This window comes from Narcine bancroftii, chromosome 3, assembly GCF_036971445.1.
Source record: "Narcine bancroftii isolate sNarBan1 chromosome 3, sNarBan1.hap1, whole genome shotgun sequence".
Lineage (NCBI taxonomy): Eukaryota > Metazoa > Chordata > Chondrichthyes > Torpediniformes > Narcinidae > Narcine > Narcine bancroftii.
In genome coordinates this window covers 49,198,836-49,224,977 of record NC_091471.1, presented here as the reverse complement: position 1 = coordinate 49,224,977, position 26,142 = coordinate 49,198,836, and the positions used below count along the sequence as shown (strand labels likewise).

Sequence of the window (26,142 nt, the reverse complement as noted above, 5' to 3'; positions counted from 1 at the left end):
TGGTCAAAACTGTGTCAAGAAAGTGCAACTAATACAGTTAATACCAGATGCCAAATGGTCCAATATAATTTTCTCCATCAAAATTTTATATTCCACAAAAATTAAATGGACTTAATTCTAATTATTCTGATGTGTTTTCAATGTACAAAACAAATATGGACTTTTTGAAAAAGTGGAAAGGTTTTGGAATGATTTGAGTGTCTTACTAGGACAAATTGTGAAGATAAAGATACAAAAGGACCCAAGAATATTTTAACTTGGGAATATATATATGAAAAAGGTGTAAAGATGAAATTGTATAAATGTCAAGAGAAATGTTTAAGTATAGCAGTAGCAACAGTGAAGAAATGTTGAGCAAAAACATGGAAAACTGAAAATGTAGTATCATTAGGTAGATGGCATAATGAAATGCAAAATTGTATACCTTTAGAAAAAATAACATATGATTTAAGGAATCGAGTTGAAAATGTTTATGATATTTGGAAACCATATATGGATTTTATGAATAAATTTCCATCCACCTCACCCACCCCTCTCAATTAGAGACTAGAATAGCAATCAATGAGAATGTATATGCTACCAATATTATATATGTAGCAATTGGTGTTCTTTCCTTTTCCTTCTTTTCTTTTTTTTTCTTTCTTTTGGGAGGGAGGGGGGTTGGGGAGAAAAATTTAAAAGTCCTTTTTATTGTATCATTATACATGATCAAATGATTAATGTTATATTATTGATTTTTTTTGCATTGATACAATGATAAATAAAAAAATGTTTTTAAAAAGTTTGTCGTTGGATTGCACAAGTACAACCTGACAAAACAGCGTTCTCAGGTCCTTGGTGCAAAATTAATATGAGTCTCGCATGGCTAGTGTGAGCAGTTCCTTTGGTTGTTAAGCATTCTCACTGACAATGGGAAGAAGCTGTTCCTTGTGGTGCCTTGTGGTGCTGGCTTTGATACTCCTGTGTCTCTTTCCCAATGAGAGCAGCTGTAAGATGCTGCGTGCAGGGGCGAAGGAGTCCTGGATTATTTTGCACACCCTCTTCAGACAATGATCCGGGTAGATCATGTTGATTGGGGGGGGGGGGGAGTTGGGGGGGAGGGAATCTCCAGTGATCCTCTCTGCCATTGTTATGGTCCTATGGATTGATCTCCAATCCATTTCTCTTCAGCAATCATATCACACTGTGATGCAGCTGGCCAGGACCCTCTCGATAGAACTACTGCAGAAGTTTGACATAATGGAGGCTGGCAGCCTTGCCTGTTTCAGTCTTCTCAGGAAGTGCAATCACTGTTGTGCCTTCCTGACAAGTGAGGAGATATAAAGTATCCACAATAAGTCTAATGTGAACTCCAAGATACTTGGTGTTCTCCACTCTCTCCACTACAGTGTTGTTGATGTGTAGTGGAGGGACCATTCTTGGTCCTTCTGAAGTCCTCAATCATCTCTTTCGTCTTGTCCACTTTGAGACTCAAGTTGTTACTCTTGCACCATAACATGTGATTTTCCACCTCTTCTGCGTAACATGACTCGTTGTTGGTGATAAGGTCACCAACCACTTGATGACATTGTTGGAGCTGGAGCTGCTGTTGCAGTGGTGGGTCAGTGATGTGAACAGAAGGCTGAGCACACAGCCCAGAGGTGCTAGTATAGTAGAATCCAATTTAGCAATAAGTCAAATCTCAAAATAAATAAATTTAAAGCTACAAAAAAAATTTCCAGTCAATATATCTTTAAAACAACTTTCATTTTAATATTTATGTAATAACCTCCAAAGAAGCAAATTTAGTACTTTAGCTAGATTCTTTCCTCATTCATTATTTCATTATGGTTGAATTAGTAACAAGTGGTTATTAATTGGACCCAGCTGTTTTCTGCCTAATCCTATCACTGCGTGCACATTATTTGGCATGATGGGTCAAATACTTTTTTGCTAGCATTCCTTCCTGTGTCCACACTGTCTCCTGTAGCTGTCAAAGGAGATGGAGAAGCAGTGTCTCTTGACTGCGGGTGGCAGGTGGTCTTTTCCTGTTAAAGAGACATATATTTGCTCTGAGGACTTTTTTTGTGCTTGGTTAACATTGGAGTTTCGGATTCACTCTGTTTTATTATTCTAGATTTTGGGCCATGTTTTCTTCTGGCCCTATTTATCAGGTTAACCCAAAATCTCAAATTTCAATTGGAATTATAAAATTGGAACATCTCAACATATTTTGATGAGTATATTTCTATGCGCAATAATGATGCATGCCGGAAATATCGACAGTACTGTATAAAGTTGATTATATAAATACTTATGCCATCCTGATTTGATCATGATAAGCAGTTATTGTTCATTCACTATGTGAACTGTAGCACTATTACTGGAAACATAAAGTTGGAAGGAAGATCCTACCATCCCATTCCCTATCCTACCCACTCTCCCAACAATATCTGTTATTTAAAGACACCCATTCCTTGTAAGTTTATTTAGTATTCAGTGATCATTATTTATTAAGACAGTTCTGTATTACAAGGCAATTTTTTTTTCTCTATCAGAGAATACTGAGTCTTTTGAACTCTCTTCCTTGTGGCATTGTGGGACCAGACTTTTTAAGGCATATTTTTAAGACAGAGGTCAATTGATTCTTGATAAGCAAGGGGACAAATGGTAACTGGGATGGACAGACATGAACAGTAGGTTACAATCAAATTTAAACATGATCTTATTGAACAGTACAAGTATGAAGGACCTCGTGTTGCTGGTTTGATTCATATAATTGTATATTCAGCCTATAGAATCAGAGATTTGAGCCTTTGACATAATAGGAAGAATAGAAGAAAAGCTCAAAGGGATTTCTTGGAGAAGATGACTCTGAGATCTACAAAATGCATCGCCTCTGCCACCAGAAGGACAAGAAATTCAGGTAAATGTTTTCTCTGAAGCCACACACCATCCTGCCTTGGAAATATATCACTGGTCTTTTATTGTCATGGAGTATATATCCTGGTACTCTTCCAATAGATGTTACCGTTCTGTATGTCTAAATTTAAAAAAAATTAAATATTAAATTTAATCTGCAGAGGTTCCTTCATGAATGAACTGCATCAGCTCAGAATCTTCTATGGAGCTTTAGTGACGGTCAATAAATAGTGCCATTTCCATATCCCCCCAAAAATATTAACAAAAAAGATATCAGTCAGACATGTGAATATGCAAGAAATGGAGGGATATAAATAGATGTGTGAAAATGAAGGGTGAGAAATATGGGTCACGTGCAGGGAGAAGAGTTTCCATTTAATTTGGCATTGTTTTCATGGCAGACATTGTGATCCAAATGGCCTTTTCCTGTGCTATCATGTTCTGTCTTCTCAGAAAACTTTCCCAGAAAATACTGAAAACACTTTAATCAATCAATCAATCAATTCAGCCCATGAGCCCATGCAGTCCAATTACACCCAATTAACCGACAACCCCCCAATACATTTTGAATGGTGTGAGGAAATCACAGCCGCCGGGAAAAACCCATGCAGACATCGGGAGAGCCTACAAACTCCTTACAGACATGCTCCTTACAACAATTGGGATTCAAACCCCGGTCCTGATTGCTGGCGCTTTATCAGCGTTGCACTGACCGTTACGCTAACTGTGCCACCTACTAATTATGCTAAATCTGAGTCAAGTGCACATTGACCTTCCTATTACTGGAAACTATTCTTTCTTGGAAATGCCAATAAAAAACCTTGTATTTTTGAGAAATTCCATTAGATGTCCCCAAACTGTTCTACTCCTAATGAAATCAATGCCAGTCTGTCCAGTAACAAAAACATAAAATGTTGGAAAATCTCAGCAAGACAGTCCGCATCGATGCAAGACAAACAGAGCAATAGTATGAAGTTTTAAAAAATTTTTCTAATTTATTTTATTTTTCATAGATAGTGGGAATGGCAGCCTCGGCAGTGACAACCTTCCCGTGCAAAATATGGATAGACAGGGAAGCCAACAGTATCCCTGATGACTTTATCTATGAAAATTGCATCGAGCTCCAGCTCCTTAAAAACTGTGTTAGGGAATTGGAGCTGAAGTTGGATGAACACCAGATCATTTGAGAGGCTGAGGGGGTGATAGATGGGAGTTACAGGGGCGCAATCACACCTTGGAGGCAGGAGAAATGAGCTGGGTGATGGTAAGGAGTGGGAAAAGGAATGGGCTGTTAATTCTTTCTCTTAATAATGCATATACTGATTTGGATACTGTTGAGCTGGACAACCTATCAGGGACAAGCCACAGCAGTCAGGTCTCTAGCATGGAGTCTGGTCTTGTGACTAAAAAGGGAAGAGAGGAGAAGAGGCAAGCTGTAGTGTGATTCTATAGTTAGGGAGACAGATAAGATGTTCTGTGAAAGAGATCAAGAATCTCGATGGTATGTTGCTCCCTGGTGCCAGAGTCCAAGATATCTCAGATCAAGTTTACATCATTCTCAGGATGGAGGGTGAGCAGTTAGATGTCCTTCTAGGGACCAATGACATGCGTAGGATCGGTGTTGAGGTCCTGAAAAGAAAGTCAGGGACTAGGTTACAGGACCTCCAAGGTTGTGATCTCAGGACTGCTACCCATGCAAGTAAAATATGATGTTTAAAACTGCATGTAAAGGCAGAAATTAAAGGGTTGTGTATGGTGGAAATAATGTTCTCAGGTACATCTATTTTGATGCAATGAATATTATAGGAATATTATAGGAATATTATAGGAATACTAGAGCGCATCGGATGTCCCCCAAAGTTCCTCAACATGATTATCCAACTGCACGAAAACCAACAAGGTCGGGTCAGATACAGCAATAAGCTCTCTGAACCCTTCTCCATTAACAATGGCGTGAAGCAAGGCTGTGTTCTCGCACCAACCCTCTTTTCAATCTTCTTCAGCATGATGCTGAACCAAGCCATGAAAGACCCCAACAATGAAGACGCTGTTTACATCCGGTACCGCACGGATGGCAGTCTCTTCAATCTGAGGCGCCTGCAAGCTCACACCAAGACACAAGAGAAACTTGTCCGTGAACTACTCTTTGCAGACGATGCTGCTTTAGTTGCCCATTCAGAGACAGCTCTTCAGCGCTTGACGTCCTGCTTTGCGGAAACTGCCAAAATGTTTGGCCTGGAAGTCAGCCTGAAGAAAACTGAGGTCCTCCATCAGCCAGCTCCCCACCATGACTACCAGCCCCCCCACATCTCCATCGGGCACACAAAACTCAAAACGGTCAACCAGTTTACCTATCTCGGCTGCACCATTTCATCAGATGCAAGGATCGACAATGAGATAGACAACAGACTCGCCAAGGCAAATAGCGCCTTTGGAAGACTACACAAAAGAGTCTGGAAAAACAACCAACTGAAAAACCTCACAAAGATAAGCGTATACAGAGCCGTTGTCATACCCATACTCCTGTTCGGCTCCGAATCATGGGTCCTCTACCGGCATCACCTGCGACTCCTAGAACGCTTCCACCAGCGTTGTCTCTGCTCCATCCTCAACATCCATTGGAGCGCTTTCATCCCTAACGTCGAAGTACTCGAGATGGCAGAGGTCGACAGCATCGAGTCCACGCTGCTGAAGATCCAGCTGCGCTGGATGGGTCACGTCTCCAGAATGCAGGACCATTGCCTTCCCAAGATCGTGTTATATGGCGAGCTCTCCACTGGCCACCGTGACAGAGGTGCACCAAAGAAAAGGTACAAGGACTGCCTAAAGAAATCTCTTGGTGCCTGCCACATTGACCACCGCCAGTGGGCTGATATCGCCTCAAACCGTGCATCTTGGCGCCTCACAGTTTGGCGGGCAGCAACCTCCTTTGAAGAAGACCGCAGAGCCCACCTCACTGACTAAAGGCAAAGGAGGAAAAACCCAACACCCAACCCCAACCAACCAATTTTCCCCTGCAGCCGCTGCAACCGTGTCTGCCTGTCCCGCATCAGACTTGTCAGCCACAAACGAGCCTGCAGCTGACGTGGACTTTTACCCCCTCCATAAATCTTCGTCCGTGAAGCCAAGCCAAAGAAAAGAAAGTATGGATTGGCAAATAGAATTATGAATTTTGGGCCATTAGTAAACTTGGTTTCAGAAGGGACAGGTCTTGCAGCTCAAGATCCAGTGTCCCATTGTTTCAGACACAATAGAGTGGGAGGGATAAAAGAGTGAGGAGTGGCATTGCTTGTATTTAGATAGTCAGGTACTGATTAGGGATAGTTAACATGCATGGTAGGACGTGGTTAATAGAGTTTTTCAAGGAGGTAACCATGACAGTTGATGAAGGAACGACTCTGAATTTTGCCTACAGGGACTTTAATAGTGCCTTTGATAGGGTCCCCCATGGGAGGTCAGCTGCTTGGTATTCAAGGTGAACTAGTAAACTGGATTTGACATTGGCTATATGGGAGAGGCCGGACACTAGTTGTGATGTTTGCCTTTCTGTCTAAGGCCTGTGACTAGTGGTGTGCCTCAAGGATCTATGCATGGTCCATTGTTCTTTGCCATCTAGATCAATGATCAGATTGATAATGTGGTAAATTGGATCAGCAAGTTTGCAGATGACAGAAAGATTGAAGGCATTGTGGACAGCAAGGAAGGTTTGAAAGCTTCCAGAGGTATCTGGACCAGCTGGAAAAAAAGAACTGGAAAATGGTAGATGGAATTTAATGCAGTTGGAGATGAGGTATTACATTTTGAAGGACAAGCCAAGGTAGGACATTCACAGTAAATGGTAGGTGACTGAGGAGTGTTGTGGAACAGAGGGATCTGGGAATAAAAATACATAATTTTCTGAAATTGTCATTAGAGATAAATAGATTTATAAAAATAGCATTTGGCACATTGGCCTTCATAAATCAAAGTATTGAGTACAGGACTTGGTATATTATGGTAAAGTTGTGTAAGACATTGGGGAGGCCAAATTTGGAGTATTGCGTGCAATCGTGCTCTCCTAACCACAAGAAGATACCAATAAACTTAAGAGAGTGCAGAGAAGATTTATTAGGATGTTGCCAGGACTTGGGGAACATAGTTACAGGGAAAGGGTAACCAGGTTCAGACTGTTTCTTCCCTGGAGTGTAGAATAATGAGGGGAGATTTTATAGAGGTATACAAAATTATGATGGGTATAGGTAGGGTAAATGTAAGTAGGCTTTTTCCACTGAGGTTAGATGAAATACAAACCAGATGGCATGATTTAAGAGTGAAAGGGGAGATGTTTAGGGGGATCTTTAGGGGGAGCTTCATGAAGAGATTGGTGGGAGTGTGGAACAAGCTGCCAGCTAAAATGAATGGAGGCTCAATTTTATCATTTAAAATAATTGGACAAGTACATGGATGGGAGGGGTATGGAATGATATGGGCTAATACAGGTCCATGGGACCAAGCAGAATAATAGTTTGCCACAAAGTGGAAGAGCCAAAGGGCCTGTTTTGGTGCTGTAATGTTCTATGATTCTAATGTTGCTTCTCCTTCCACAAGTGCCTCCTGCCGGAGTATTTCCAACAATTTATATTTAATTTCATATTTTCATCATCTCCCAGCCTTGGGATTTGCAAGTCCTCATTCCTGAAAATACTTTAATCAATCTCTCCTTAAGACTTTCTTAAACATCTCCACTGCTCTTCAAATAGTATCTTGTCATTTGTAACATCTTTCTCAATCACAGAGGTGTTTTAATTTAATATCTTTGCAAAAATGTGTGACAACCTGATGATGAAGTCTTTGTTTACTACTGCATTGGTGACCACCTTGTCTGTAAGTTTTTAAGCATGAGTCGCTCAGAGCAGTTTCAAAAAGGAGGAATAAAATAAATATCACTGCTACAAACTCAATGCTCTATTTGGTTAGCTTTAAGGACAGCATCTTAATTTTCCTTTATCAAAATCTGCTCTTCATTGTGTGCAAATTTTTATAATTAATAATGTACTTCTACATCATAAATTAGTTCAAAGAACTCAAGTGTCATGTGTGACTATAGCAAATTTGTTTGACATGCATGAGTTAAAGAGAAGTATGCAAAATCTAGGAATATTATTCCAGCATCCTAACCACAAGCGGTTAAGGCTTATCTTTGGCCTTTTGATTACAGTTGTTGAATTATACACTAGGCTTAACAGTCTATTTCCCAAAACAATGCTCCAACCTGATTGTGATTGTGGTAGACAATCCTGGCTGTGCTCAGTCCAGTTCATTCAATACAAGCTGACAGTTTATTATAGAAGATAAACGAAGCAGGGGGCTAAGCCCCAATCATAGGAAACCCCAAAAATTCAGAATTATGTCTTAATTGCATGAATTAGAGGTTGATGTTTGCTGACCTTTTAAATGTAGGCATTGCTCCCAAATGGAAAGGGAGTGAAGAATAATTCCATAAATGCAAGATTCAATAAACTTATATCCAATATGTTTCTCCTTTCAGTGCTCTAAATTTTCTATACCATTTTCTTTCTTGCAGAAATTGAATAAAAATCTATATTAAACAATTTAATGCTGGTAGTCCTTATCCAGATTAATATCTTGCCATCTGTGTTTGGCAAAATGAAATGTATACCAATGATCACTGCTCTGGTATATCAAAGGAAATCTCTTCACAAAAGGTCAGTCATTTTATCCTTCAGTTGTAGCTTAATATTCAATTGATTGAGAATAGCCATCTGTTCCTAAACATTAAGAAATCCAATTCAGAATTGAGGCATTCTGAATGTAATATTCCAAAGGCAACCTAAAGACTATAATGCAATTTGTAGCACATTTAAGTGATGAATGATTTCGGCTGGTCTGATTCAAAGCTTTAGAATATTATTCTTGAAAAATTACATCAGGGACTTCAAAGATACACAAGTTGGAATTTCAGGAAGGCATTGCTGTAAATGTTAAAAGTTTAAGACATTAATGCCCTAATAAAGTGCCTCTGATTCTTCTATGGCTTCTTAGCATCACCTGTCTTTGAAATTCCGGGGAAATGAGCAGAACTGCTTAAAAATAATTGTGGCCCATCAGGTTTATGCCAGAGCAATCTCATTCCTTTCTAATTTTCACTGTAACCTACTTTCCACACATTCCTATAAACTCCCCGCACATTCTATTCTGCACACTTAAGCCAGTACAAAGTGGCCAATTAACCAATGAACCCATAGGTCCCTGGGATGTGTGAGGGAACTAGAGTACCTGGAGAACTCCTAAATGGTCACATGGAGAACGCCACAGAGACAGCACCGGAGGTCAGGAATGAATCTTAGTTGCAGGAACATCGAGGCAGAAATGATACTAGATATGCCACTCTACACCTATTTGAATCTAAGTTTCATTGACTTCTTGAAGACAATAAAATTAATAGGAATTTAAAAAAAAAATGATACAGGACAATTTTTTCTTTGGCTTGGCTTCGCGGACGAAGATTTATGGAGGGGGTAAAAAGTCCACGTCAGCTGCAGGCTCGTTTGTGGCTGACCAGTCCGATGCGGGACAGGCAGACACGATTGCAGCGGTTGCAAGGGAAAATTGGTTGGTTGGGGTTGGGTGTTGGGTTTTTCCTCCTTTGCCTTTTGTCAGTGAGGTGGGCTCTGCGGTCTTCTTCAAAGGAGGCTGCTGCCCGCCAAACTGTGAGGCGCCAAGATGCACGGTTTGAGGCGTTATCAGCCCACTGGCGGTGGTCAATGTGGCAGGCACCAAGAGATTTCTTTAGGCAGTCCTTGTACCTTTTCTTTGGTGCACCTCTGTCACGGTGGCCAGTGGAGAGCTCGCCATATAATACGATCTTGGGAAGGCGATGGTCCTCCATTCTGGAGACGTGACCCATCCAGCGCAGCTGGATCTTCAGCAGCGTGGACTCGATGCTGTCGACCTCTGCCATCTCGAGTACCTCGACGTTAGGGGTGTGAGCGCTCCAATGGATGTTGAGGATGGAGCGGAGACAACGCTGGTGGAAGCGTTCTAGGAGCCGTAGGTGGTGCCGGTAGAGGACCCATGATTCGGAGCCGAACAGGAGTGTGGGTATGACAACGGCTCTGTATACGCTTATCTTTGTGAGGTTTTTCAGTTGGTTGTTTTTCCAGACTCTTTTGTGTAGTCTTCCAAAGGCGCTATTTGCCTTGGCGAGTCTGTTGTCTATCTCATTGTCGATCCTTGCATCTGATGAAATGGTGCAGCCGAGATAGGTAAACTGGTTGACCGTTTTGAGTTTTGTGTGCCCGATGGAGATGTGGGGGGGCTGGTAGTCATGGTGGGGGGGGGGGGGACAATAGAAGGCCCTTAAAGCCCACTTACACCCAATTAACCTACCAACCCCACTCATTTGGAGGTTTGAAGTAAACCAGAGGACCTCGAGAAAACACATGCAGGTCACACGGAGAATGTACAAACTACTTACAGACAGCACCCGATTCCAACCCAGGTCACTGTACGCTGTACACTGTACCCAGGACATTGCGCTAGCTGCTACGCTAACTGTGCCACCCAATATCAGAAATATATTGCTAAATAAATTAAAGCTAACAGAGATAATGTAAAAGTAAATCATATTTCAATGATTGAGTATATAAATATTGGCTAATGTTGCATGAATGGTCTTTCAAAATTCTTTTGATAAGATATCACATAATGTTTCATCTTGTATTCATATGTGTGAGTTCTTAGACAACACATGAATGAAGGAAAAGGTTCTTTACTTTAAAGTTGTTGTAAGAAGCCTATGAGGCATGCCAAGAGGCTGCAAGCCTCCATTACAGATCTTACTTACAGCAGTCTCTTGCACTGTGTCAGCCCCTGCTGGCAGCAAAGTATAACCAAACAGGAATTATATCCTTAAGACCTTGCTAGTAGCAAATGCAACCCTGATCACTATCATTACATATAACAGATGGGTTCACCATTGGAACAAACCAGAGGCCACTAAGGTTAGATGAGTACAGTATACAGTGTCATTGGAGGAGGTGGTGGGATCCATGGACACTCAATGCCTCTGAAGAGACTTTCTTTTGCTTCTCTTTCTCTTTTTGGTAGCAGTGTGGATATAGTGGTGTCTTCTTGTGTATCTTCAAAAGCAAACAAAAATTAACACATTTTGTATATTACGTACAGGACAATAAAGGAACCTTGAACATTGAAGCCTGTGAGATAACATGTGGCAGTGACTTTGTTAATTCAGAATTGGCTAAATTACGGAAAGCAGCATTTTACTTGATTGTTTTTTTTTCCAGAATGCAAGGTAACATGCAGTCACCTCTTCCAAGTATCATTTTGGAACCCCAACTCTTTTGATTTACAGTCATGGTTTAGGATTGTGTGAACAGGACATACATCAAAGTTTAATGAGAAACAAAAAACTTCAGAAATTTAGTACATAGTAAAGGGTGTAATAATAGAAGGTGAAATTAAATGGAAGTGTACGTCGGTTAATTGCAACAGAAAAAATGAATAGAGGTGTGAAAATTAAGTGGTAAAATTGAGGGCAGAAACAAAGGGATCTGGAAAAAAACACTTCTGAGGAGTTTTCCGCACCCCCCAACCCGCCCCATATCCCCTGAGGTTTTAGCTATCTTATGCCTACTAAGTTATTGTCCAGAAGTGAATGCTTGGATTTTTTTGTTTGTTTATGTTTTGTCCATTCAAAATGTACTTTTTAAAATTTTTGGATTCTCCTATGAACTTCAATATTGATCTAATGGAAAATACTCTGATCAGTCTGGTTTTGTCATTCATGAGAAAATTTAAAAAACAGACCAGACTATCCACTCCACAAAAGAGCTACAGGAACTCAGCAGATCATACGGTATTCATGGTAAGCAACAGACAGTCAACATTTCAGGTCTGAGCTCTTCTGCCCTTCTTCAGATATGATCCATACAATTATAGCGGTGTCTTAATTGAACTGGCTTGGGAGGTTCCAAGTGACATTGTGACGTCACAATGCGATGAAATCATTTGAAACAACTTCTACTGAACTTCGACTGAACTAAACGTCTGATCATTTTCTCGTTCTTCATTTTGCACTGCAACACAGTTGCTACATTGGGACCAAACAGATTTTGGATCGAACATGGACAATGCAATTTCACTCAAACTGCTTGCCTTTTGGACCATTCAACCTGAAATTTGGTTCAGGCAGGCTGAGGCACATTCGCAAGATAGAAGTGGATGCCAATAAGTACTATCATATGGTAAATGCCTTCGATCAGGACACAGCCGGTCGAGAAGTGGATTTCCTTTGGGACTCACCAGCTTTCAGCAAGTATGAACCCCTAAAAGCCCTCCTTTTCCAGATTTACAGTCTCTCACAGTGGTTTCTTTGGAAGTCTAGTATTAAACATGTAATAATGTGGCTGGATGAGTGTGATTAAAATCCTATATTGTTCAGATATTGGTCTGAGTAAGACACTGATATGGGAATTGGTTGTGCTCTCAGTAGGTTTGGAAGATACTGCAGAGGCAGCATTGATGTTATTTCACTCACACTTTAAGGTGACTCAGGCAAATCTTACTCATCTCAATAGTAAGAAATAGAACAATTAACAAAATATGGAAAAAACTATTAAATTATAATGCATTTTATAATTTTCTAATGTCAATTTTTATTTATTTTCCCTTGAAGCTTTCTGAGATCCGTTTATATAAATGTATTACTTTTTACTTCCAACTAAATTCAACTTGTGTAATTCCTTTTATTGAATGATTCAAATGTTCACTTTCAGTAAAAATCAATATTATATTTCAATGAATCTTCTCATTACTATTTAATAGGAGGTGTTATTAATATTCCAATACATTAAAGTTCCCTTCCAATAAGACAGACAATTCTATGAGTCTTAACAATCATATGTACATGAAGCTGAAACTGCCATAAATTAAGTTTCAACTTGGCACATTTCTAATGTTTAAAACTGTTCCAATAATAAATTGCAACCGATGCAGAATAAGGGAAAGCTCTTGGTCGTTGCTGCAGAAGATGAGACATATTTTAAACTATTAAGGTACATTTTGGACAACCACATTCTATAATTGTTTTCCTTCCTTTTTCAATATTTCGATTCACATTGAAATTTCACATCCAAAAATATAGACTACATATGGATATATGTTCAAAATCAAAAAGATACATTAAACTTAATTCATATAATTTCATCCAAGGTATGCCATATTTTAATCAAACAGATTATGTTGTATTAATATATTATTATTTTATTATTTTTAAAAAAAGAAATCTAAACCCACTACCAAGAAAGGAGCTGTTTGGCTAAACTAAAAAGGCAGAATTCTTGTCAGAATGATAAATTACCTCATTAGTCAACAGTTCTACCTTCATAACATATCTTATGAAAGTAATTCAAAAAGGGTCCTCACAATGTTTGAAAATTCAAATTCAAATTCAAATTCAAATTCAAATTCAATTTTCTCTAAATTTAAACATGTCATTGAGCGTGAGAAGGCGGGGTAACCTCCCTCCATCTGAGGAACACCGCCCGCCTCGCCATAAGAGAAATAAAAGCTAATACATGCAGCTCAGATATAATTGTCAATGTTTACCTGATGACTGTCAAGTGGAAAATTATAGTATTGGCAAATACAATTATATTCTTCCTAGATAAGTTTAAACCCAGATTTTGTGAAAAATCACAAGCATTTAAAATATGTAAATTGGATTGCAATTTATGACACAAAAAGGAAATCCTATGAGTTGTGTATTACTAAAATTCCTAGTCACTCTAAAAAATATCATAATTGATGTGGTCTACATGAACTTTAGTAAGGCCTTTATCAAGGTCCCACATGGGAGGTTGATCAAGAAGGTTTAGTAGCAGTTCCCACATGGATAGGTATTTTGAGCTGATCTCACCCGTTAGTGCAAATACTTGTCTGTTGGTTAAAGTCCTTGGTCCACCATGGCCTATCCTAGTACAAACCAGTAGCTTTTCTAGTTTCTTTCTTTCTTTTTTCTTTAATATGTTATATTATATAAAAATGTATAAGTTGTAGTGGCTATGTAGTGGGCTGAGCAGGCCACTGTCACCGGCGCAGTTCTGCAGGTGCGATGAACCATAATGCGAACGTCTGCCTATTCACCAGGATCGCACACAAGAGATACCGAGTGCCAAGGAAAAGCATGTTGAGCTGTTGAGTCTCCTGCCAGAAGGGGTGGGACACTCATAAGGCTAAATTTAAACCTGCTGGTCCCATGGTTCAGCAGCAATCTCATAGTGATGTCCTACCTTGTCTTGTGGAGCCCGGGACATGCAGTATATAAAAGAAGCCTGTAAACCCTGAATAAACTAGTCTTGAGTTGACTACTCTGGTGTGTGTTTGTATTTCTTTAGTAGCTCTACCACAGTAGCTGTTACAATCTCCAAAGAGATTGATTTTGTTTTGGGGAATTGGGGTGAGGGAGAGTTTTAACTTATGTGGAAGAGGTATATTTCCTTTTGTAGTCAAGACTAATATGTACTAATTTGATGGATGTATACAAATTATTATATACTACATGTATGAAAATTCCAAAATAAACTATTCAAAAAAAAGGTTTAGTCGCTTCGAATTCATGATGAGATAGTAACTTGGATTAGACATTGGCTTTGTGGGAAAAGCCAGAGAGTGGTAGTAGATGTTTGCCTCACTGTCAGGAGGTCTGTGACAAGGGGTGTACCTCAGAGATTGGTGCTGGGTCCATTGTTGTTTGTCATCCATGTTATGTTACAGGGAAAGTCTAAAGAGGTTCTGAACTTTATTCCTTGGAGCATGGAAGAATAAGGTGAGAATTGATAGAGGTATACAAAATTTTGATAGGTGTAGGTAAATGTGAGTAGGCTTTTTCCATTAAGGTTAGGTGAGATACAAACCAGAGAACATGAGTTAAGAATGAAAGGGGAGGCATTTATGGGGAACATTACAGGAAATTTGTTCACACAGAAAGTGGTGGAAATGTGGAATGAGCTGCCAGCTGAAGTTGTGAACGCAGGCTCCGATTTGACATTTTAAAAAATGTGGATAGGTACATGGATGGGAGGGGAAAGGAGAGTTATGGTTTTGATGCAGGAATAGGCAGAATACTACTTCATCATAGACTGGATAGGCTGTAAAGTTCTATGGGCCAAGTGATAAAATAAAATTACAGAAAAAGTCCATTGTGTTCATAGATTTATTTATTAATATTGAAAATAAATGTTCTTAAAGTGACTTATCTGATTGCTTCTCTTCAGGACATGAAATTCACCATGCAATCTTACTAGTGATGGTTTTCAGAGAGCTTACGGGAGATCTACAAGTCTGTCTTAAAAGTAAACCTTGAACCCCATGTACCTCAAGGTGCAAAAATGATGATATATGAAAGATAAAGTGGCATGTTGTGAAATATATAAATATTCTGTTCATCAAGAACAGAAATGCAGAAATCTTGTAAGTTGTTATTATTGAATGAATTACATTTTCATACCTGTGAAACATAAAAACTTGTATGGAATAGAGTGAGAATTTTCACAATCTTCCCATCATTGGAACATAATAAAACATTATTGAATCTTCTTCGGCTTGGCTTCGCGGATGAAGATTTATGGAGGGGGTAAATGTCCACGTCAGCTGCAGGCTCGTTTGTGGCTGACAAGTCCGATGCGGGACAGGCAGACATGGTTGCAGCGGTTGCAAGGGAAAATTGGTTGGTTGGGTTGGATGTTGGGTTTTTCCTCCTTTGCCTTTTGTCAGTGAGGTGGGCTCTGCGGTCTTCTTCAAAGGAGGTTGCTGCCCGCCAAACTGTGAGGCACCAAGATGCACGGTTTGAGGCGATATCAGCCCACTGGCGGTGGTCAATGGGGCAGGCACCAAGAGATTTCTTTAGGCAGTCCTTGTACCTTTTCTTTGGTGCACCTCTGTCACGGTGGCCAAATTGGCCATCTGGTTCCTCAAATCTGCCATCCATCTAAATGGTTAATCTATGCTGGCTTTAACTCATCTTCTGTTCCAGTTCTCCAGAACCCTCTATTCCTCAATCTTTCAAATATTTATCCATCTTCAATCTGGACTCAACCAGTCTTGTTAACAGAGAATTTCAGAGATTCACCTTCTGAAACAATTTTTTAATGTGCCTCTGTTTTAAATATTCTGTCAATTTATCACCTTGTTTGTGAGCAACTAGTGAAAACATCTCAACCTCTACCCTATCAAGCTCCCTTAGGATCTTCTGTGTTTGAATATGACCACTCTTAATTCTTTTGAACTCCGAGGAATGCAGACCTAATCTTCCCAATCTCTCTTGACAGGGCAATCCTCTTGTCCAACGAATTAGCCCAATGATTCTGCTTCAAACAGCCTCGAAAACTACTATATCCTTTTTTAGTTAAAGCAGACAAAACAGTGTGTAGTTTTCCAGGTATAGACTCATCCATGCCTGTACAACTGTAACATAACCCCTTCACAATAAGTGGCAACATGCCATTTGCCTTCTTTAATGTGGCCTCTCTCCATTTAGATAAGAAACTATCTTTTGCTTCTTCTTAATGAAGTGCATGACCTCACACTTCCCCACATTAAACTCCATTTGCCATGTTTTCATACAGAATTGAAATGTCTTCATCACCACATGTGCTCTTCATCACCTCATGTGCTCTTCATCACCTCATGCGGTCTTCATCACCTCATGTGCTCTTCATCACCACATGTGCTCTTCATCACCACATGTGCTCTTCATCACCTCATGTGCTCTTCATCACCACATGTGGTCTTCATCACCTCATGTGCTCTTCATCACCTCAAGTGCTCTTCATCACCTCATGTGCTCTTCATCACCACATGTGCTCTTCATCACCTCATATGCTCTTCATCACCACATGTGCTCTTCATCACCTCATGTGCTCTTCATCACCACATGTGCTCTTCATCACCACATGTGCTCTTCATCACCTCATGTGCTCTTCATCACCTCATGCGCTCTTCATCACCACATGTGCTCTTCATCACCACATGTGCTCTTCATCACCACATGTGCTCTTCATCACCTCATGTGCTCTTCATCACCTCATGTGCTCTTCATCACCACATGTGCTCTTCATCACCACATGTGCTCTTCATCACCACATGTGCTCTTCATCACCTCATGCGCTCTTCATCACCACATGTGCTCTTCATCACCTCATGCGCTCTTCATCACCACATGTGCTCTTCATCACCACATGCGTTCTTCATTACCACATGCGCTCTTCATCACCTCATGTGCTCTTCATCACCTCATGTGCTCTTCATCACCACATGTGCTCTTCATCACCTCATGTGCTCTTCATCACCACATGTGCTCTCACTGATCTTCATATCATCAGCAAACTTGGAAACCTTACCGTTCATTCCTTCCAGCAGGATACTGCTGTAACTTCATTTCATCCCCCATTTTCTTTACTGTCTCTCCGAAGTAAAATTGTAGAAGATGTGACATTAAGGGATTGACAAAAATACTTTTTTTTTCCATGTTAAAACTATTGAACCATCAGGCCAAATAAAATGAATCACCAAATGGCCAACCATTGTCCCCAAAGGCTGGAATTATGGTCGCACTATAACAATCATCTACAAATGTTTAAAGTTTTTACATAGTGTTTGGGATGGCATATACATGATTTAATTTAAATTGCATTCTCTATTATATTCAACATTTGGGTGGACTGCAATAAAACAATGCGATTTCAGTTAATATCTCTTTGTTCCCTATTTTTTTTAAATTTTGAAACAATGATACATATATGTTGTAAAACAATATCCACTCTCAATTAAAAAAAAACTCTAAAATGGAGCTTGCCTTAATGAATCTCATCAGTGTTCATCAAGCGTTCAACAAATTCTTTAAGAGTTCCAATTTATTCACATTCATATGACCTGCAAGCTTTCAGAATTCAATTCAATCTTTCATTTTTGTTTCCAAAGAGATGTCTTAGAGCTTTGGTATGAGTTCATCCACAGAAAGAGCACTTATGTTCGGATTTTTCTTCTAAAGTTGAAGGCAAGTCTGTTGACACAAAAACTTTTTGTCTCATTTGAAAACATTTTCAGTTAATTAATAGGCTGCGTACATGGAGCTGTGCTCAAAAAAGATTTCAAATATTTGCTGAAGTGCAGCTTGCTTCCAATTATATCTCACTGCTTGCAGTCCCCATTATTTAAAACTACCCACTATAGATATATAAAAAAAATCTCTAATCGGGGACATGAATGCACCCTCCTGCTTTTGACAGCATCAAATTAGCACTAAATGAAGCAGACTGAAAGAGTTACTGTGTTTGAACAAAGACATTAATGAGGTAATTTCATTAGAGCAGCTCATCCAAGCTTGTGTAAAAGGGCAGTAAATGAAGAGGAAAGCTGCAGAGGAAATTAGGGTTTCCCCTTGCTCTAATTAATGTTTGGTCATTTATTACAAGCACCAAATTAACTGGCTGAAGCTGGAGTTTTATTTTATTGGAAGAGAAATATGTCATTACGAGATCATTCAAATGAGGCATTTGCTGATGTAGAGCTGGCCTTTAACTTATTCTGTCTAGTCACTGAAAACACTGCTTTGTTGATGAATTTTTGTGCTGCTTTAAGTAAGCATTCAGCTCACAATATCCAATTGTCTGGGTCCTTCTGCCTTGGGAGCTCAGGGCGGGTAGCTTCTGAATGGGATCTCTGAGACTCCCAGGAGGAGCAGCTTCCCAGCAAATCAGTATTAGGGCTTAAGTGCATCCGAAAGAGGGAAAAAAAAACCATGAATGGCCCCGGCACAGTCGGCAGTTGAGTCGTTCAATGTGTCTTAACTGCTTAAATGATGTTGCGCTGCTCTCTCTCATTGAGTTATCTTTACACTGTCTTTGTCTCTCTTAATTGGTGCTGATGAGGCCCTAATTGGTTCCCTTTTTAAAAAAACATGCTACTTAAATAGTTAGGCAGCATGAGTGGAGTTAATGAGATATTTACGAACAAAAGAGGCCCTTTCAGAAGTAAGGCCTGTTTGTGAAAACATTTTTGGTTATTGCTAGGTTCGTTTGATTTGTTGCGAGGGGTTTGACCACAATTTGCTCATCATTATTAGATCAGGCAGCAGAGCTGTGAAACTGGTAAACAAAGACTGTGCCAACAAATGGGTATGGAATAACTTCATTCTGAACTGGTGTAGCCCACTCTCAGTACTGGATCTTTTTTAATAAAATAAACTCATCAACTATATTAAGACCAATGGTCCAGAGACTTTTTTTCAATTCTGATGAAAGCTTTCAGACTTGAAATAGTAAATCTGTTTCTCCTTCTAAATATGCTCCTTGATTTATTGAGAGCTTCCAGCAATTTCTGTTTTTTTTACATTTCACTCCTTTGTTTTCTAGCCTACGAATCTGGCTAACCTGGCTCAAATGCAGGTATTGGGGCTGGGTCCATTGTCGTTTGTCAGTTGCAGGAATCAGTACTGTTGATTAACAATTTACATGACAATGTAGTTAGTATGGTTAATAAGTTGGCAGATGACACCACTTTCAGGTGCCCAAAATCCCCCAACGTAAAGCCGCATATTATGCCCATATGCGGCTGTCGGGAGGCCACTTGAAAGCGCAGGAGGCGCATGCGAGGCGAACTTTGTAACCCTCCTCCAGGGAGGGATAATTGCTGCAGCACAGTGGTGTGTGTGTCATTCCCCCCCCCCGCCTCCAATGCCTGAAAGCGGTTAAGGGGATGACAATCAGCTGGTGAGCGCCTGACAGCCCCCCTCCCTGCTGCCCCTGCCCCCTGGCACAGGACGTCAAGGCAGGGGCAGCTGGCATGGGCTGTCAGCGCTGGGGCAGCCGGCGCGGGCTGTCCCCATACTGATCCCACTTATGAGGGACAGATTAATTTGTTGCTTTCCAATGCAGGCACCATGCACCAAATATTTGTTGATAATCTGCCCATATCCAGGCCAAACCTTGAGTGCTCAGAGAGGAATAAGACCAGCAGAACTAGCAGAAGCATCGGGAGAAATATATAACCACACAGGTCTCGGTGGTGCAGAACAATTTACACATGAACCAGTTAGCAAAGACATGAGGGTGGCAAATAAAAACCCAGGGAGTTTGTCAGAGGGAAATGCAAACACTAAATATAATGAATTTCTAAAACAAAGAACAGTACAGCACATGAACAGCCCGTTTGCCCACAATGTCTGCACCAAACATTATCCCCCAATTAAACTAGCCCCATGTCAGTCCCACACTGATCCCACTGCTCTGCTCTCTCCCATAGCCCCGTGTCGATCCCCATACTGATCCCACTTCTCTGCTCTCTTCCCATAGCCCCATGTCGGTCCCCACACTGATCTCACTGCCCCATGCTCTCCCCACAGCCCTGTATCAGTCCCAACACTGTGGGGTAGCTGATGTGGGATGCTGGGGCAGTCAGTGCAGGCAGAGCAGTGGGATCAATGTGGGGACCGACAGGGCTATGGGGAGAGAGCAGAGCAGTGGGATCAGTGTGGGGACCGACATGGGGCTAGTTTACTTGAGGGAAAATGTTTGGTACAGACATTGTGGGCAAACAGGCTGTTCCTGTGCTGTACTGTTCTTTGTTTTAGATATTCATTATATTTGGTGTTTGTATTTCCCTCTGACAAACTCCCTGGGTTTTTATTTGCCATCCTGATGTCTTTTCCTAACTGGTTCATGTATAAATTGTTCTGCATCACCGAGACCTGTATTATATATTTCTCCCGATGCCTCTGCTAGTTCAAACTCTCTGTTGGTCTGATTCCTCTCTGAGCACTCAAGGTTTGGCATAGCTATGGGCAGATTATCAATAAACATTTGGGGCTCGGTGCCTGCATTGGAAAGCAACAAATTAATCTGTCCGTCATAAGTGGGATCAGCATGAGGACAGCCCACACCGGCCGCCCCAACCCCTACAGCCTGTGCTGGCCACCCCAACCACTACTGCCCTCGCCAGCCACCCCAACCCCTACAACCCGCGCCGCCCACCCCAGTGCTGACAGCCCACGCCGGCCGCCCCAACCCTTACAGCCTGCACCAGCCACCCCAATATGCCGGCCACCCCAGCTCTGACAGCCCAAAGGGACAGAAGCCGAAGTGCGCTGAGAGGCGCCTCCCGTGCAATTGTCCCTTTCAGTTGGTCAGCGCTGGGCTTTCAGCATTACCACCTGAACGACCGTTCCACAGGTCTGAATCCGCTTCTGCAGGCGCATTCTTGGCGGGGAATGCACCTGAAGAAGCCTATCAAAATAGTGGATGGTGAAGAAGGCTGTTCAAGATTACAACAGGATCTACATCAACTTTAACTATTTTTTTTTAAATCTGGGAAAGTAGATCTTGAAATGTCAGGCTGATGTTCAAGTATGAAGTTTTGCTCTTTGGCAGGTTAAACCAAGACAAGGCTTGCACAATAAATGGTAGGACACTGGAGAGTATTGAGGAATAGAGAGATCTAGAGATACAAGGACATTATTCCCTAAAAGTGGTGACACAGATAAACAGATGGTGAAGAAGGTGTTTGGCATGTTTGCCTTCATTGGTTAGGGCATTAAGTTCAAGAGGTTGAATGTCATGTTACAACTGTACAAGATGTTGGTGAGTCCACACTTGGTCTTATTATGTGTAGCTCAGGTTATGTAGCTACAGATTTCATTAAGCTGAAAACACTACAAAAAAAATCACAAGAATATTATCAGGACTGACAGCTTCTGTTACAAGGAAAAACTGAATAATTTCCCCTCCACCCCCTCAGTTTAGGATGCTGAGGGGTGACCATATAAAGCTATATAAAACAGGATGGCATAGATATGGTAGATAGTCACAGTCTTTTTTCCGATGGTGATGAGCTTAAAAATTGAGAGCATTGGTTTAAGGTGAAAAGGGAAAATTTTAAAAGTAACTGGAGGGGAAACTTGTTCCACTCAGAGGGTGAAGGATACATGGAATGAAATGCCAGAAGCAAAGATAATTCTGACAGATACATGGAGAGGAAAGATTTAGAGGGATATGGGCCAAATGCAAGGAAATAGGACCAGTTGAGTGAGCGTAAACAGGACAAGCCGGAAAGCCTGTTTCTCTACTGTAAAATTCTATGGCCCAAATACAGAATCCTCCACAAGCTAGAAATGACACAACAGTTATTCCCAGGAATATTCAATGGGTCAGGCAGCATCTATAAGCAGAGAAATAGAATGATCAATTCATGTACATAACATTTCTACAGGTTTTTTTTAGGTTTCCACCTGCACATGTGACACCAAAGCATCATTAAAGCAGCTTAAGAAGAGAGCGTTGTAAGAAGGCAGCAGAAAGGCTTGAAGGAGTTAGAGAAAACCATGGACGATGGAATAAAATATGGGAAAATGTGACATCATCCACTGGTGGAAAAAAATAAAGATGCAGAATAGTTTGAGACGGATGAGAGATTGAAAAGTGTTACTCCTCAGAGGGACGTGGGTGTCCTTTTCCACGGATCACTACTTACTTATGCAATAAAGCAATGACAATAGAAAACACTATCATGGACCAACTTGAGACGATTTGAGTACAAAATGTGAAACATTTTATTGCAATTAAATCAGTTCTGGTGAGACTGCAATGATGTGCCCAGGATTTTTTTTTTAAATTTAGACATAGAACCCAGTAACAGGCCCTTCTGGCCCATATGTTTTGAACAGTGGGAGAAAACTGGAGCACCTGGAGGAAACTCACGCAGACATGTGGAGCACATACAAACTCCATACAGACAGCATTGGATTTGAACCCCATTTGCTAGTGCTGTAACTAACCATGCTGCCCATTTACCCTACCTGAAGGACAAACGTTTGATAAAGGAAATGAATCCCCACCAGATTGATTCTTGGGACATAGTAATGGTCTAATGAGGAAAGGTGAAGGCAAAACCTGTACACTCCAAACTTCAATCAGCTAACTAAATTTAAACATATGGAAGCCTTCAGGGGATTGACAGTGCAGATGAGGAATTCATGGCTTTCCTGATGGCGGGTTACTAGGCCTCCACAGTCACAGCGTAAATTCAAAACAAATATCAACAGAGTTTTGGATGATATGGGGATCAAGTAAAGTGATGCTGAATTAAAAGTTAGATAACTGCAGAAAATGTAAATGGGGAGACCTCAATGACAGGAAGAAAGAGAAAACCAGACCACAGTCAGGAGAGTGTCGGGACAAGAAGAAAGTGACAGTCAAGTCTGATTGTCTTGAATAAACCATTATTATTTTTAAAATTTTAAAGCAGACAATAACGAACCTCGCCAGGTCCATCACCGATACTGACCTTCCATGTATTGAAGATGTCCAAGTGAGACACTGCCTCAAGAAGGTAAACCAGTATTAAATAAAATCACAAAAAGCCACATACCAAAAAATCCAGAGATCTTTCTTCTAAGTAATATAAGAAATAAAGAACTTGGAGCACAAAAAAAGATTTATTATGATAGACTTAGCTGTAGCAAAAAAATGTATTATGTCAACCTGGAAATTAGAAGATAGCCTGAGAATACAGCAATGGTATATAGAAATGAATAAATGTATTCCATTGGAAAAAATAACATATAATTTAAGAAATGACGTCACAGTATTCGAACAAATTTGGGAACCGTACATGGAACACAACAGAGAAGTCCTACCGCAGACCTCCACCACCTAAAATGACAGAAGGAGAAGAAGACGAAATGAACTGACCCAGTATGTAAAAGTAGAAGACACAAATTTCTTGTTTATTTTCATTGTGTAATGGCATTGTTTAATGGGTTTAATGTATCATATAGGTTGAATGTTGAGTGGGTGGGGAGGGGGGGGTGAAGAAGGGAGGGAAGGGAGGGGGGAAAAAGGTGAGAAAATGACACTGTGTATATTCAAGAGGGAAATGTTTGTGTGTATTTTGGTTAGTATGGTTTATAGTGTGAAAAATTTTTTAAAAATTAAAAAAAGAAGGTAACAAAATCATAAAGGCCTCTGCTTCATCGCGCTAGTATCTTCAGACAGCTGGAACAGAAGCCAGAAATGCAGCTTCTCTAGGTTCAAAAACAGTTTCTTTCCAACAGTTATCAGGCTCTTTCACCTCCTCACAAAACCCAAACTCTGGGGCCACCGAAAGATCTGTCAGCACTATTGAAATATCACTTTTTTTTTGGTATTAACTGCAACTATAAACATTTATCTATCCTTTAATATTAATTATTTTTTCTACTTATGTTATATTGTGATCATTGAATTTATAATATTGTTCTTGATGTTTAGAGTATTGCAGTTGGATCTTATGGCCTCTGCGATACTCCAACCCAATATCAATAATAAAATCATCTAAATAATATCTATTTGACTGTTACTCAGGAATTTGGAGTTGAAACATTTTGATTTGAAATCGAAATGATGTGGTCTCTTATCATCAAAGCAACTGAAACTTTAATAGTGATTTGGTAATAAATCTTTGAGGGGAGAACTTAAACTAGAGTGGTGGTTGAGGGTGGGAGGTGGGGTACCTGAGAAGCAGGTCAGTAAGTGGAGTTGAGTGGATGGAGAATGCTCGGACAAGCAAAGCTAAAAGGACAGACAGGAATAATAACACCAACACTGACAGGCTGTGTATTTCAATGCAAGGAGAATTGTGGATAAGGCAGATGAACTGAGAGTCTGGATCAGTACTTGGAATTATGATGTTCCTGGTTTTTTTTGCTTTAGACAGGATAGAGAAGAAGTCAATGAGGTAGAGGCAGAGCATTGCTAATCAGAGAGGGTGTCACAATAGTACTCAAGAGAGGACCAAATAGTGGGCTCAACTCTTAATGCAGTGTGAGTGGAGATCAGAAATAGGAAAGGTGCCATCACCCTGAGAGGGCTGTACTATAAGCCTCCCAATAACCACCAGGAGGTGAAAAAACAGATATGTAGACAGTTTATAGAAAGTGTAGAACCAATAGGATTGTTGTGGTGGGAGTCTCTAACTTCCCCTATATTGAATGGAACATCCTTGGTCCCAGAGACGTAGATAGGGCAGAACTTGTTAAGTGTGTCCAGGAGACTTATAGCAATGATGTGGAAGTCTGACTCCCAACTAAATATTACACTACGGAATATAGAAATGCAGAGTTGCATTCCCCTGGAGAAAATCACATACAATTTGAGGAAGAAATATAGTACACTCGTTAGAGTGTGGCAACTTTATATGAAGTATATTGGTTTGCAGGTATGACTATCTCCCTTCAGAACAAAGATACTGAAACAATCCTTCCCAGCAGAGAGATGACTAGGATTAAGGAAATGGGATGTGGTGCAGATGAATGGTTCTATTAGTTGTTTTTTTCTTTTTATTCCTTGTCTTTGGTTACTTGATCACCTTGCTTGTTTTTTTTCCTAGGATTTTTCCTTGGTTTCTGTAGAGGGGTCATTGACCCAACCAGTAATTGTGTTTATCGTATCTGTTTAATTTATATGACCTCATTCTTAGCTGTATTGGGTCAAGGGAGTGAGGTGTGAAGGAGGTTGGAGGGGGGGGGGGGATAGAAGCAGACTCTGTAAGTTATTCGGGTGTTGGAGAAGATTGTATTGAGTGTTTGAATTTATATGAATTCATGGAAATCAAAATGAAATATTCAAAAAAAAGTGTCCAGGTGAGTTTATTGAAGCAGAATATAGGTAGCATGTGTCCGCTGCAACAAGAAGGACCTCCCAGTGTCCAGCGACTTCAGTTCCACATTGTCTGTCCATGGCCTCATTTAATGCCAGGTTGAGACCACACATAAATTGGAGGAACAACACATCATTAGTCTCCAACCATTTCTGGTTAACTCTTTTCCCATTCTCTTGGTTTCCCTCATCCTTCTGACTCTCTTCCTCCAGTTCCCTTTCCTTTCTCCTATCAGACAGCATTTTTCTCATCCCTCTGGCTGCTCTCATATCAGCTCTCAGCTCCTTTCTCTTCTTCCCCCATGCTCTTCCACTTTTCGCTCTACTCCCCCTCCTTAATTGGGCTTCTGCCTGATTCTCAGCATACCTAAAGAAGGGATCTAGATCAAAGCATCCACAAGCTATTGCTTTCCATAACCTGCTGAGTTTCTCCAGCACTTTCATTTGTCTTCACGTAGATATCTCAACCAGAAAGTGGGCCATACTAGACCTTGTTTTGGCAAATGAGCCTAGCCAGGTGATTGAGGTTTCA

At 40.5% G+C, this 26,142-nt stretch overlaps 2 long non-coding RNA genes across 2 annotated transcripts in view; both read right to left on the bottom strand.

Annotated features, from left to right (window-relative positions):
* Positions 1-26,142, bottom strand: part of LOC138757156 (uncharacterized) — a 100,968-nt gene that overhangs the window by 52,176 nt on the left and 22,650 nt on the right. The window lies entirely within an intron of this gene.
* LOC138756100 (uncharacterized) lies at positions 1,845-11,828 on the bottom strand. Its single transcript, XR_011352745.1, has 3 exons — positions 11,731-11,828; positions 10,891-11,042; positions 1,845-3,022 (listed from the first exon to the last, which is right to left on the bottom strand). It is a non-coding gene; the product is annotated as an uncharacterized lncRNA (long non-coding RNA).